Source organism: Perna viridis, chromosome 7 (genome assembly GCF_037379345.1).
Source record: "Perna viridis isolate PV_CMFRI_1.1 ecotype Kerala chromosome 7, ASM3737934v1, whole genome shotgun sequence".
In the NCBI taxonomy this organism is placed as follows: Eukaryota; Metazoa; Mollusca; class Bivalvia; order Mytilida; family Mytilidae; genus Perna; species Perna viridis.
Window position 1 is genome coordinate 22429895 of NC_142451.1, and position 16633 is coordinate 22446527.

At 31.0% G+C, this 16633-nt stretch overlaps 1 long non-coding RNA gene across 1 annotated transcript; it reads left to right on the top strand.

Annotated features, from left to right (window-relative positions):
* Window positions 1-5513: 5513 nt before the first annotated feature.
* Window positions 5514-13941, top strand: LOC148611818 (uncharacterized). The gene is made up of 3 exons (XR_015924216.1): window positions 5514-10828; window positions 12497-12591; window positions 13072-13941. It is a non-coding gene; the product is annotated as an uncharacterized LOC148611818 (long non-coding RNA).
* The last annotated feature ends 2692 nt before the right edge of the window (window positions 13942-16633 follow it).

Consider the following 16633-nt stretch of genomic DNA (forward strand, 5'->3'; position numbering starts at 1 on the left):
AATATCCTTAACTGAATTGTATAAAGCTTAACATGCCTTACATCACCAAAACAACGATGTGACCATTTTTCGAGTGTCCTGAAATGTGAAATTGTCACAAGGTTCCTTCATGAACAAATATTTCAATCAAGATCTTCTAAAGGCGACTCATACAAGATTAACTTATTTGAATGGATAATTACTAATTTCATAGTAGAGACCCATAAAGCAACTTAAATACAAAAATAAAAATATGTAGCCTTTTTTGGGGTGTATCACATTTTTCAGATTTTGCATGAGTCTTACAAAGACGCTACTTAATTATGTGTTTGTTTTCACTTGTCTACAATTTGTTGTTGCATCAAATGGATGAGACTAAGGCACAAATAAGAATAGTTTGAAGTTACAACAGTTACAACAACAATGTCCTTAACCATGGTTTTAGGCGAAGTTCAATGAGATCTATTATTAGTGTTTTATATATTTTTTTCTCAATGTGATTTGACAGTACGAATTGAGAATGCCTGAATGTGATATTTACCATGTGAAGTGATAGCTTATTTTGGTATTGAATCCTTGAAATATTCATATAAGAAAGTATTATACAATTTTGTTATAGATTACCATCTACAATTGAAACTAAATATAATTTTAAGCATGTTGACACCAAGTTCTGACCTTGTTGAGCTGGAATACCTCAAGGAAAATACCAGTTTCGCTAAGTGAACTCTATTGAACTAGTGTAGATGTAGTTTAATCACCATGGTCGTTTTAAAAGACACTTTCATTCATGCACTTAAACAGCTGAAATAAGAAACAAAATTACCTGTTAGAAGTTTCAATATGTGACCAATTGAGTTGATAAAATAGAAAATAAAAAAAAACATGTTCTGGTGAAATCAGTATTCGAATAACAATATTCTGTTTCCATTTGTTACAAATTTTCTATAACTTTATGTTTCATGTAATCATTTGCAGCAGTTTTTGATAAAAGAAGTGCTTACTATTTGTTCACTTTCAATTTGTCAGTGGGAGATGATACTGACCGGAAATTATATTTTCTTTTACATCTTCATTTACTAATTTGAATTCGGTTTGCCATCTCTGGTTGCGATAACTGTTTATTCTACTATATTCATGATCCTTATTAATACAAGTACAAAGTTTACGAAGTGGTTTAGATGTTGTTTTTTTTTTTTTTTGTTTCTTTTTCTCTTTTACATTCAAAATACATGAAAAAAACCCATAAAAATTATGTTTAACTTTGCAAGTTGCAATAAAGATTTCTAGCCTTAATTATTATACAAATTGACATAAAGAAAGCTCAGTTCTTAACTAATGTATTTATTCTATATCAAGAAATAATACACTGCTAATTTATTGTGCCACATTTGGTTTAGATAAATTGTTTGACATCCACTTCAACAAATCAATTCCATTGCTTAACCATAACCATTCACAATTAATTTAGACATTTTCAAATTTCATCCCCAGAATTATAAGGACCTGTTTCCTTTGGAGTTTGTGAATTGACCACCATATCGTTTTTTTCTGTAGGTGAAAATATCCTACAGTGTAGGAAAAATATCCTACCCTTAGCTGTTTAACTGCATGAATGTTAGTGTCTTTTTACTTCGCAACGAAGATTAAAATCTCTTGTTAACAATTCAATAGATGGGTTCACTTATCAAATTGGCATTTATTTTTGGCTATTCCAGTATAACAAGGTCAGAACTTGGGGTCAACTTGTTATAAGACGCAGGAGGTTGTTATTACTTGTGCTTCTTATCAATGGAGTATACAATTGGATCAATTAGAAAAAGCTACACCTCACCTTAAACGGAATTTACAATCATATCACGGTGAATGTGCATATGACATACGTTGATTTCTAATTTATTACAAGTAAAAAGGCATTTTTTATACACAGGGTTATGTGTAAGAATAATTTGTGACTGATTTGACAAAAAATAAAAGAAAAACATATATTCGGCGAGGTATTCTTTGAAACATTGAACAGGCAAAAGACTTTTGTAAAGTTATAAGGCAAATTATACAAATTACATTGACATTTGTCCTTCTCTGTCATTGAATACATAGTTTTAACTCAGATACATTGAATGATGTAAACGCTGGATATGTGTATATGTAAAACTAAAAAGAGACCCGAGGCAATAAATTCCCCTATCCTGTATTCCAACTTCTCTAGAAAAAATGTCTCATGAAATTTATTACTCCTTTTTTTTTTGTTTTCATTTTTTTCTAATTCATTTTGGCCCTTGTGTTAATTTATCTTAAAATGAAGCAAACAATATGGATTTGGTCCAAGGAAATTTAATGGATATAATATTCAACCTTAACACGCTCTTTAAAAAACACTTTGAAGTTCATTTGTTTTGTTGATATTATATCTAGGCACAAAACAAGACTCCTGGTTTTCGGTTTTAATTTTTAACAATCCTGTCATACTGTCAAATGATTGTTTTAATATTAAAAAAACCGAAAAAAAAAAACACCATTTAACAATCAAGAAGACTTCATATGTAAAAAAAATCATGACAGTTGCCATGGCAACAGACCTTGGTGACTTTTGGCCAACATCCAGGAAAAATGACATCATTTTTTGCCACTTTCTGTCATTTGTTATGAACTATACAGTAATGATATAATAGTCATAATATAAAAATAATTAAGGCAGTGTTTTATCATTACAAATTGATATTTAGAAATAAATTTGGCATTTCATATATTTCTACCATGACGGTAATGTAACCCCCTTTCACATTTTCAAATGGTCCTATTTTTAGCGTTTTTTAAAGGCTTAAAACAAAAAACTTAATCATTATCCTAACCAAAATAAATAAAATTTCAGTGGGGTAAAAAGTTTTTCTATTCTTACTGAACCCTACGAAAACCGCTAAGAGACCATTATTTTTCAGAGATTTAATTTAATTGTTCAAAGAGTTCTTAAATAAAAAGATATCAAGAGAAAAACTATCAATGAGAAGTTTAAAGTAGAAACATACAAGTTAAGTTCAAACGTCAAAGGTCAAGGTCATAGTCAAGGTTACAGATATTGATAAAATGACATGTGTTTCCATAGATAATACGCTTTATTAGTAGGTATTGAATTTGTAATGGTATCTGTGTACGTGCCAATCAGCTTTAATGTTTCTAGATCATGCTTGAAATGAATTGCACAATGCAAGGTCAACTGTCAAGTCCTTAAAAAACCTTTTTCCAAGTATCTCTTACATCAAAAGAAGATTTTTGTCATTTACGAAACTCGAGTTAGATTCATTTTCCACAACATAGTAACAAAAAAGAAAAGATTAATTGTAAATCACTTGCATACAGGTCACACGTAATGCTGAATATATTCCTTTTACTGCTTCTCAAAAGACAAAGCTCTTGTACTTCCTCTGGTATGTAAATATTTCATAATATTGACACGTTTCGAAGCTTGATTCCATTTTTCTGCTCTATTGTTTGCATCTTTCAAAACACGAGTTGTTTTGTCAATCGATTAGATAGGTAATTCCATTGAAATGATGGATTTTTATCTGTTCTCACATGTCAGCCTCTCCCGAACAAATGGCTTCACACACAGCAGCCATGCATTACAAGGATTTTGGTGCATATCTTTTATGATATCTTTTAGATGAGTCTCGACGAGAATTATATTTGTCATTTACCGTGGCTACAACAGATGTGGCTAAATATGAGTTCAGGCTTTCCAATTCTCTTCTGATACAACTAATCCTTGACTGCCAATAAAAGTATCTGTCTCTGTACTTGCTGTTGAGTAGGCTTCACACACAGCAGCCATGCATTACAAAGATTTTGGCGCAAATCTTTTATGAGTTCTTTTAGATGAGTCTCGACGAGAATTATATTTGTCATTTACCGTGGCTACAACAGATGTGGCTAAATATGAGTTCAGGCTTTCCAATTCTCTTCTGATACAATTGATCCTTGACTGCTAATAAAAGTATCTGTCTCCGTACTTGCAATTGAGTAAACTTGACTAAAATGGCTACTTATATCCCTTAAAAAATGAAAGGTTAATTAGTATCTCTGCACAGGCCATCAAAATTAATAGGATGTTTCTACTTAAATTTCAAGTATGTTTTAGAACAATTTTAAGATATTTCAGTGTAAGTTGTGTTTACATTGTACAATATATTTGTGAGGAAGAGAAGCTGATAATGTGCCCATGGTATTTCCTGATTGATTATTATTTAATTTGATCTTGATGCATAATTTATACAATTGTGTAACATGTAGGTCACAGATAACTATTGTTCGTCATATTGTTTAGTGTTCACACAAATTGCTGATGTGCTTCTCAATGCTGACAAAGCAGGTTTTTTTTAAGTTATTGTTGTTTCAAGACCTCAAAATTGATTGCCAGTTCACATGTAGCCGATATATGTAAAGTAACTAATTAAACTGTAATATTATGATGAATATTCAACATTTTTGTATGTTTCAATAATATTGCCAGTAGGCCATAATGCCTGAGAAAACATAAACATAATTTGATATAAGAACATAGATATGCATGTACACTGTAGATATACACTGGTGTCAACACAAATTTTAATTTCTTAAATTCTCTAATCTTGACAGTGGTTAATATGTGAGTGGAGTCTCTGTGTCTCACATGCACCCAACACAGTAAAAATTAAATCCTTCTGCCTCCATACCAAAATATATTATATGATTCTTGAAATTTTATTTCATTTTTGTTACATTCAGAAAACGAACATTTATAGAAGAAAATTTAAAGGAAATGCTGCACGCAAATGTACATGTTCAATTATCTCCTTTTGGAAATCCTCTACGCTTACTATGTTCCTTCATGCACATCTACAAATGATGCACAACCTTACTTTAAAGATTCATCAAAATCGCTTTTGTGGTTAAGGAGTAGTTGCACTTACGAAGATTTAATATGTAAACCCTTGAATTAGATATCTCCCTTTGGAGTTCTCTGACAGTAACTATATTCCTTCATGCATATATACATATGATGTCCAATCTTCCTATAATTTTTTTAATCCAAACCCCTTCAGTGATTTAGGAGGAGATGCATTTGCAAGAAATATGGACAGACGGACGGGTAGACAGACAGACAGAAACACAGACGGGGTGGTTCCTTTATACCCCTAACCTTTGTATTAAAGGTATTGAAATGAAGCAATGTAATCTTAGTTTTTTCTTTTGCGGAGACATGGAGGAGTCACAGTGGAGGAAAATAGTGTCTCCATTGTGGGAAGTGGAGAAATTAAAATTTAGGTTGTTGATAGTGTACATGTACATGTATGTAATATCATGCATCAGAATAGATATATAAAGGATAAATTTTAAGCCACATTCAATTTGTTTTAAGAAAGTTAAGGTATAGGATTAATACCTCAGAATGCTTAGATGGTGGTGTAGGTAAAGCTAAGGCTGATGCAGGGGCAAGGATTTTTCCATTCTGTACTGTGTGAAATTCTAAGTCTTCATCTGGATCACTTGATAATTCAACAGCTTTCTGAAGTTTGAACAAATAGCTGTTTAAAAAAATGAAATAAGATATTTGATTCCTGATTAGACTATATATACATATATATATTTAAATTAAATGACACCTCTTAAGCTGCGTTTTAATCAACAAATTTGCACATATGTAAGTTTATTTGCATATATGTAAATTTACAAATGCAAACCCATCCATGTGTGTAAATATGTACCATTTGTTCGAGATAAAGTGCACGTTTACTTATGCGTGTGTCCAAATGTACTTGGATAAGTTTTTTTTCTAAATTAATTTACATGCGAACATATAGCAAAATTTACATACATGTACCTTTGTTTTCCAACAAAAGGGGTCATTCTGCACAATTGAAAACAAAGGATAGTGTTTAGCCCTGTTAAATCTAAAACATCTTTAATAGATATGTAGATGTTCTTTGTCATGCCAGATATTCTTTAAAGTAATACTATGGTGATTAACCAGACTACCGCAGTGGATGGCCCCTCGAGCCTTGCTAATGACAAGCCTAGGCAAATTTCTCGGGATATTCACAAGACAAGGGAGCTTTCCAGAGTGTTGTCAGGGCTAGGACTACAGCGTAGAATGTGTAAATGTAGGCAGTAAAAGATATTCACGCTGTATGTTTATCTATGATAAACATGGTATTCATATGAAAATAACTCTTTATAACCATGTGCTATGATTTTAAAGATACTAAACATATGCAGGTTTTGTGCAATCAGAATATTTTATTTTTAAAACATGTATTCCAAAGTGTCTTTTATCCATGCAAATTCTTTGTTACATTTAAGATATGATCATAAACCAAAACGCTCACTTTAGTTATGTTTGGTCTTGGGTAGTAGTAGCCATCTTCCCTCTCTACCTAGATAGAAGGTGGAAGGATATTAACTACGTGTACAAGTAATTTTATGCTGTTATTATTCTAAAGCAAACAAAACATGTGTGTTTCCGGTATTACACCTTTAAAAAAAATAGGGTAGGTAGGTAAGGATTTTTTTTCACATTGGGTCTATGGGATATAGATTCAGACTTGAACATTCCTATTTGCAAAGTTAAGCTACATTATATTTAGCTGCAAAAATTGGATGAGAAGAGTTGTTGAAAACATATAATTTTTTTTAAATTTGGCATAAACAAACAATATGTCAGAAGATATATAAGAATGAAGACTTCCAATTGCAGTGACTCGGGGTCAAATTTTGGGGTAGGGATGTTAGATTAAAAAAATGTAAAAGGGGGATCCAGGCTACCGTTTGCTCATTTTTACCACATAAATGTAATATTAATCTATTAGATTTTTTTATAGCTGTATATTAAAGAAAAACAATAATTGTATCGTGAAACAGTAAGTAAACTACAATGGCATTGCTACATCGGTACTTAATCAGACGCTTGGAAAAAATCATTATTACTGCATCAAGGTTTTGATCTACATGGATAAAGTACACCTATTCATGTACTGTATGTATGTATAATGACCAAATATAGGGGTGTAATTGCAGATTAAATGTGTTAAAGATTTTATGACTTCAAACGCCTATTCTGTAGCATATGGCCATTTGGTCTTATAACGCTCAGTTAAAATCATAAACTCAATGTGTTTCTAGAAAAGCAGAGGACGCTTACCCTACCGGTACACCTGGTCCATGCTCCCAGTTTTTAGTGGAGTCCGAGTTGCTTATTTACTTTTGTTATTTTGTATGTATGATTTTAGTTACTTTATGTTCTTTGTTGTGTATGTCTGTTTTCCATGTCTGGTCTTTGTCCCTGGATTACATTCTTTTGATTACCGCTATAACCTTGGTTCCCTTGATTACTCTTAAATAATAATGAGCAATAAAATTTAGGTAGTGGATCCCTTTCCCCAAGTTCTGGATTCACCATACCTCACATCTTCCTAACATACCACAGCCCATATAACCCTGTAAATTGTGGTCTAATTTGAAATACAATTGGTGTTTTGAATTATATAATATCATATCATCTCGAAATTTTGAGATAAATACATGTGTACTTGACCAAGCTAGAACTGCCTTCTATTAATTTATTTAATCTGACTTTACCAAGATGTGCATATCTTCGCACCTTTTCTTCACTAATTAGTGACACTGAAACTAGTAGCAAGAGTCATTGTCTAATAATATAATTCCTGACCATTTCTACCTATGGACGTTAGGAATCATACATTTTTCTAGCTCATTATAAAAAAATAAGGACCATGCTTTCCGGCATCTCCTTGGGTCATTCAAAATATCTAATTATGCCTGTGTCAACTTACCAGTGCAAATGGCTGACATAACTTCAGTGCTACTGTGGATTTTGAACACGACTTCACTTGATAGATGCATCTCTGCCTTTGACGTAGTTGTTTCTTCTTATTCCTTGACAATGCATTGTGTAATTATTCCACATCATGAGGAATTTCTTTTTGATCTATTTTTGGTCAGGATATATTCAAACTAGACGTGTAACATATTGTTTATTCTTTTGTCCTTTGTTTTTTGCTGAATTTCAGACCCACTTCTGACAGTACAGAACTTAAAGAAACACTGCATGTCTCTGTTTACATTTGAAAGCCTTGCAAAGAATAACAAAAACACAGATTGGATCACAAAATTAAAACTACAGCCTATTATTTCCAAATTTGAGTCTTTTTTAAAAGTAACACATGAGAAACAAAATTGATGAAGGTAGTCTGACAACATAATTGTTGATATGTTGTTTTGGGAAGTGGCGAAAAGGGAGATAACTCCTACATAATTTGGAAAATTATAGGAAAGATTGTTATGATCTTTTTGAGAAAAGTACTGAATAACCAACTAATATTTTGTTTTTAAATGATAGATATTGGTGTAAAATTTTATAATATCTTCTCTTCAAGAAATAAGTTTTGGTGCATTTTGTGTAATATGAGTGTGAAATTCACCAATAATGGCTCAAAAGTTGACTTAGTTGACCCCAATTAACGGGCCATTAAAGATAAAAAAACCCGTATATTTGATAAGAATATTTTTTGAAAATGATATATAGGGTCACTTTTATGAAATGAGTACAGATTTGTGAACATTAAGTCATTTTCTTATCAATTAATCACATTTTATTACCCAATACCTCTAAAAAGGCAGTCAAATGAAATTCCCCCCAAAAAAAACACTGTTTCCCTAGCAACCATAACACTTACATTAGATTACAGTATATTTGTCAAGTTCTTATGACATATGTAGCATGTTCACAAAATATCGTCAAAATCTGTTACTATGCATGTCCGACCCAGTTTGATCCTTAGAGAGAATCAATGTTAAGGTTCTATAACTCGATTTGTTTCCCTGTGCATCATTCTATATTCCAATCAGCATTTTCATAACAATGTACTACATGAGTGAACAAAAGTAAGTTAGATCGTTTTGTTTTTACCCTCAGTATCTCCTTTTTTAAAGTATCTTTCTGTATTATTACAAGAGCCTTTACAATGAACTAGTTCAATAATATTATTAAAAATCTAATGGTAATAAAGGTGTGACATGAATGAAACACAGATGTTTTCTTTGGTAATTGAACTAAAAAGAGAAGTCTCTACTTGTAAGTACATACAAAATACAAAAAAATGTGGCTTAAACAATGATATAAAATAAAAAAAAAATACCAATCAAATTAATACAGTAAATTTTGATATGCACATAGTACTCATAACCAAAAACAATCAAATCAATATCTACCTATAATTTTCTGATTATCAAAATTACTTCAAAAGACAAACAGTATGCATTGGTTTAAGTAATTTAAATATTATTGTTGATCATGATTTTCTTAAAATGGAATATTCCATATAACAATGCAGGTAGACCGATTTCGTATGCGGGGTATATTTTAACAATGAAGAAATCAGAAGTTTCACAGATGTAAATGCAAAACATAGTGCCCCATATTAACCCTTTTTAGTTAAAAAAGAAATATGATTTTTTTGTATACATTCCTACAAGTTTATATGTATCTTCTACTTCTATGCACCAAAAACAAACAACCTACAGTTATATTACCACCGCAATCGCAGTTTAAAGGTAGGAATTACCTTGTACATTATCTCCATATTGCATTAAATAGATGGTTTTTCGCTTTCAAATTTTGAACTTTTTGGAGAGTGTCAATGAACCCCCTGCTGTCAGCATGCATTGTAAAAATGGCACGACTATTAAATTCAGTGTATATCAAGGGTCGGTTGTCGTTATGTTGTTGGTCTATATCAAAAGTATTGATGATTAATATAAATAACTAATTGTTAAAAATTCAATGAAATACGTTGACGGTATTACGTAGAACGTTCCAAATTTCTGTAACTCACACAAATCAGAGCACAATCAAGTCAATTTGCGCGTATCCTGATCAAAATTTCTAATGTGATAGTACAAAAAACGTGATTGCTTGAGTCAAATTTTGTTTACTTGAAGGTTTTTTTCACTTTAATGTTGAGGCATTATGGTACTTCAAATAAATATTGGAGTTTTTGTATTGGGATACCCTAGTAAAAGCCATCGTAGATGACCATTGTTTACATTAATGTAAAAGGCATGAACAATTGTATAATGTCACCTAATTATTGCATTATGCATACTTTACACATTTTACCAAATCTCACACAAGTTTATGAAGCCATTTTTATGACACTATCTATATTTACCATCTCGTAAAACATCTTTCAGCCTTTTCCGTCAATTCAAATTTTGAGTATCCCACAATGCATTGTGTACACTTGGGGCTACATGAAGGGTAAATAGCTATTGACGTACGTTTTTCTACGCCCTTGCATAAAGATAAAAATGAAAATAATCTTTACGAATGACATTTTGGAAAAAAGAACTGTCTCTCATATTGCAGCGATATACATTCATTAAATTTAACCATTATGATTAAGTTTTGTCAATTTGAACTGTAACAAATCAAAACATTTCTTGCATATTTTCAAAAATATCCATTATGGCAGTAAGTATACGCTAATCCGTCGTTAGATTTATATGTTAGGCCTTGCATTAGGACCACGGAGCACCGAGCAACAATTGTAACGGTAACGAAGAGGTCGTGGATGTGGATAGGAATGGGTAATCCTGAAGTAGGTAAAAATCATATTGTAAACAACACATATTATCAGGAAATAATACGTTATGTGTGTACACATATATCTGTCTCAGCTGATCGTGATATCATGGGAACCATAATTTGAATGGTCTTCAAAGAGACAACGATTAGACAATGAAGAAAGACGAAGACAACAAACAAACATGGAATAACCAAAATAACAGTCACAAGGTAACAAAAGTAAACGATCAGGCAAAAACAAACTATATGCTGATTTGGGCGGCAAAATCTAAATATGTGTCTCAACTCTTGTGCAAACTAAAGGCCATGTTATTGGAATTAAAAACAGTATATATCGTGAATGTCTTTTTAACATTTACTTGTATAATATATAAACATTTTCTTTTTAGAATACATCTAATAAGGAAAAAAAAAAGAATAACGTATTGCAGGCAGGCATTAATAAATATTCGTACTATAATACATTTGATAGTAACAGTGTTGAATAAAGTCTAACGAGTAAGTGCTTAAACACTATGCATTTTAACGTATATTACTCAAATGAGTTTCTTAGAATGTTAGAGACTGTCCATTAAGAAACTACGCATATCGTACGATGAACGCTGCTCATGTAATGAATTTGATTCCAGTAATTATTTTAATTGCATTATATGTTAACTTCCTCTTGATATCAGAAAGGAAAGGGATTCTTCAGTTTAAAAAATGGACGGCTTCAAGAATGTTTTAAAGCACACTTACAAGTCAGTATTTATGGATCGATCAAAGAGTTTTTTTTCCTTTATTTGAAAGTGTCTAGTGTTTTCGATGTAATGTATCCCATTCTTAGCATTTCAACGAATTACAAATATGAAAACACGAGTTGGTGACTTCTAAGGATGAACAAATATTGAAAACAAAATAAGGCATTGCCACACACTTCCATGGACGCCCTTTTCAGAGGAAATCAAATTGTCACCAATATTCACAAAATTTTAATTCATTACAATATAGGTTGCAATGTTTACAGGTAATAACAGACTGAAATTAGTGTTATGTTTGCTTGACAACCTACTTTCTGTAAAACAAAGAACGTACTCATTGTCATTCTACATAACCAAATTTATGAAAGAGTAATAAAAGGGAACCAAAGTTATAGCGGTAATCAAAAGAATGTAATCCAGGGAAAAAAGACCATACATGGAAAACAGACATACACATAACATAAAGTAACTAAAATCATCCATATAAAGTCACAAAAGTAAACTCGGACTCCACTAAAATCTGGGGGCATGAACCAGGTGTAGCGCTAGGATAAGGTAGGATAGGCGTCCTCTGCTTTTCTAGAAACATCCGCCGAGTTGTTCATTAAAAGTCATGACATTGTGTGATATTTTAATATCGTTAATTCGTACTACCGTTAATGTACAGCATAAGAAAAACTATTGTTTTTATTCAAAATCACATACTTCCTTTGCTGAGAAATACATGGACCAAGGGGTATAAATTACGATGATCAAAAGAATGTAATGAGGTCTTTTATATTCCAAGACTTTTAAAATGTATTAATATATATTTTCCCCGTTTGGAAAAAAAAAAAAAAAACGAATGTAGAAAACATTCAAAGTCTTCTGAATAGTTATTCATTCAAACTTCGTATCAGAATCATTATATCCTTTTATATATTGTTTCAAGTTGTACACGAAGTTTACTGTACTTCACTACCAAAAAAACTGTAATACTTGTCTAGCCATTTGGTACCTTTTATCAAAATAAATAAATACAAATTTGACATTAATGTAGCATTTAGGAAACTATTTAATGAAATAAAGTAACTTATTTTGGTACAACTTATATATTTTATTACGTATGTTTATATATTAAGTTTTATTTTTTTAACAGTTGCAGAACATACATGAACAGAAACGTTGGTCTCAATTATGTGAAAAAAGTTCGCCATGCCAAAGCCTTCTTGATGATAGATACAGACAGTTCTGGTAAATGATAATTTACAAATATTGTGTCCATAGAAATGACAAAGAATAGTTTGAATCAGTAATGCTTTTGATGTGCAATTGCAAAACAGTCTGAGTTTAAAGGTGTTATTTGTGTGAAAAAAATTACCATTATAAAAAGAAACACTAAAGATACAACAATGCTTGCTCATATGTAAAACTTACATACTAGTATTTTCAATTAATCATATACTGACTAACCAAAACATTCCCAGTGTATAATCTTGCGGTGATTGCAGCATTCTTTAAATCCACGTGTAACACTTGGATCATCTTCAACACTATTGTAATTTACATCATAAATACCAGTATATAAATGACTATTACTGCGGTTAGTGTCCAACTTGTATGAAAAACTGATATTGTTTTAGCATTTTTATGTTGAAAGTAACTATAGATAAATAAGATGGTAACAAATTACGGTCAAAGGGAGTTAACAAAAAGTAAAATTGTATTTTTTAGAAACTAATCAGAAGTATGGTTCTACTGCACAGGACAACTATTCTTGTTAACCAATTAACCTACATGTGGTTTTTAACTTTAATTTGAGTATGGAATACTCCTTTTATTGTGTTTTTGTTTCTTTCCAAATATGTTTTTCTTATTTCTCTCAGGAATTGTGTTTCTTTACTTTTCTTGCTTTGAAAAATAGGGTACATTAATATTGATATGATGAAGCTGCTAATTTTATTTTTTCAAGGAATACACACATAATGTTATCCTAACTCAATTGAACTTTTGAATTTGTTTTCAAATCAAATTTTTTACTTTCATAAAATGTGTGAAAATACTAGAGCAAACCTTAAAACAACGTGTCAATAAAATGCCACCTCCTCGTTGCCACATGTTATAATAGTTCAATAAACGGAAGAGAATGTCAATTATATTTACCAGGGACATCCTGAGAAAGTTAAACTATGTATGTATGATATAAAATAAAAAAAAAAGAACTGAGATAATTTGTATAAACTAACGCTGATATTGCAAGATATTTATTAAAAAATCTTAAACATGAAAAACACAAAAGCATATTTTCTGATGAAATGTATTTTATCTTTAGTTGAGCATTTTATACAATGTCATTGTTTTAAAGTAGTTTATTTATCATTTACTCATTTCATTTTTGGATTGCTGGCCCTATATCATCAACAATTATCTTGATTCTTTAATATTAATATAAATACAATTGTCAGGTATTTTAAATATGTATACAAATCCAGGTTTGATTGTCGTTACGATATTTATATAGACTGGGCAGCTTTGCTGTAATTTCCAATGTCAAACACCAAAAAAACACCTTTACTTTGACGAAAGGGCTCTATATAGGATATAAACATTGAATAAAAACTCGTAAATGTAATCGACCTTCTGATCTAAGTCGTCAACCCACTAAATCAACATCTAAGCTCAACAGCGACTTCCTAAATGTATCCCTAATTTTACAAAAGTTGTGATACAAACAGTAACCATCTGAACAAATAGCCATTTCTCTACTGATGACAATATATGCAATATTTCAGTACTTGCATTTCATATTCCTTATGTTCCCATGTCACATTTTGTTATTCACAAATGATTTTAAGGGTTACTTAACTCATTCATGAGATTATTAGCTGGAATGTCTTTACAATGGGTATCACAGAACAAGCTCTCACTCATGTTGTTTTGCATGTAAATGTAAAAATGTAAACAAAACAAACAATAATATCGATAGGATGTCCTTCGATTTTTAGTTGAAGCGCGCCTGAATTTTTTTTTCGAATCACATACAATAACAGAATGCATCACATTAATTATACAATATAATCCATATTTCTAACTTTCACTAGAATATGTTAATTTTGTGGCTAGTTTTAAGTTTGAATTAAGCAGCTGAGTATCCCATAATGCACTTTTCAGAGAAGGGGCTACGTAAGGGATAAATAACTTAAAGTATTACTTTTTTCGTTCCATCCTCATAAATAAAATAACTTTCGAATACATTCGTAAATAGCATTCAAAAATTCGATCAATATTGTTTAACAGCTCAAGCAATAGTCTTCAAAGTCAAGTCACATGTTTACAGAACGGAATTCATTCACAAAAATCTAGCCTAAACTATAAGTTAACATCAATTCTGAGAATTAAGTAGTAACACATTTTTGTATTAGCACTTTTAGGATCAAAGAGTACGCTATGAACAAGAACAAAATAACAAATGAAGTTGAAGGTATATAAACATATATTCAAACGATAAATACAAATACACAAATATCAACGGGAAGTACAAAAAGTACAAAAATAGCATGTTATAAATAAAACATTTAACAGGAAATTATGTGTTGTAATTGACTTACACACATGTATTTCTAATGATAAATACACTAATGCATTAACTAATTGATGTTTTATTCGACGAGAGAAATAGTTATACACGTACTGAATTTCAAGATAAAATTTTAATTATTTGAAAAAAAAGTGTTAATACAGTTTGTTTGGAAACTGCTTGGAAGTAAAACTGACTGTAGGATTAATGTTGCGTGTGTGAAAAACAGATATTTTCTATGCTTACAAAATATGCCTGCTAACATTTTGTGCAGATACGTGATAAAAAGTACTATTTACATATAGTCTTTTTAATGCTATACCTTAAGAAGACATAGTCCATATTTCATCAATTATTCAGTAGTACTCTGATATATGCCGTGACAGAAAACCAGCGAGAAACCCAAAAAGGTCAGGCAATTTTTGTTTGGTTTATGTGATGTGCATTTGTACATTATCCCTAAAGTTTTCACAAACCAGACAAACATCGGCTACATAAGTATCCCATAAGGGTGTTGTGGTTGTGCTGCTTTATATGATATAGTTATAATAGTGCTTTGCTAAATCTATAAAATTTATGTATATTGATTTAGAATTTGTACTACTGTAGAGTAATATTTGTTTTAGTGGAATTGTATACCATTATACAACCCGCCCGAGATGTGTGATATTTTCAAGCTCATACAGACAGACTATTTTGTATCTAAATCCAAATTCAATTACATTTTATTTTAAATTACCCCTAAAACAAACCAAAGAAAAAATGATGCAATAACGTATATCTAAAAGCATACTTTGGCCAAGGGGAGGTAACAGAATCATCAAAAATTACTATTCATATTGAAAACAGAACATATTTTGAAAGGTCATAGAATATCTACAATACAAAGGTAATGTTTATTCTAATGTACATTACAGGAAATACAACAAGCAGCCAAAGATACACCTCTTTACAGAACTGACAACACTTTGATTTATAATTTGCCAAATTACACCTGACAAATAATACAGGGTTTTCTGGTAAATCATAATTAACAAATTGTTGCTTTAATCAACAACAAAGAATGAATAAGAAGACTTTTGCACATGGTAAAATCATTCTGCTAAAGAACTAGAATATGCATATGTGTGCGTAAGTATAGAAAGCTATAGTTCTTACCATTCAATTAAAATAATATATAAGTTAAAGTAGGTCCTTAAATGTCCTTATAATTTAAAAGATGGTAAGGATGATGATTTCAGTATCTCATATTTAGCATGTTTCTGTTCATGTGCTGAACATTGAAATGAAATTCAAATTAATGTTTTGGATGTTTAGTATGTAACAACTGTAATAAGCAATTTCATGATAATATTTTATTTTGTATACATATATGTACTAACGTGTCTGTACTGTACATTTTTAGATTGTGTTTGGAAAATTGAGTATTTGGGTTCTTCATTTTTAGTATGTGTTAGGTGGATTGTTTCATGCCTTAGAAGTTTGGTGATGTTCCGTGTCACTTTCGTAATTGTGAGTATCGGTATTAATTGTTGGTTTTATCTAGATCGTTTACTTTAAATACATTGAGGCTGTACTAGATAACTGGAATGCTGACTTATTTTATTTTGACACAGGAGGTCTTGGATAAACTGTTCTAAAATGGATCTGATTCGTGAGTTAAGGGCGTGAGGCATTGCTTTAGGGAACGATGATGACATTTTTACAAGGTTTACGGAA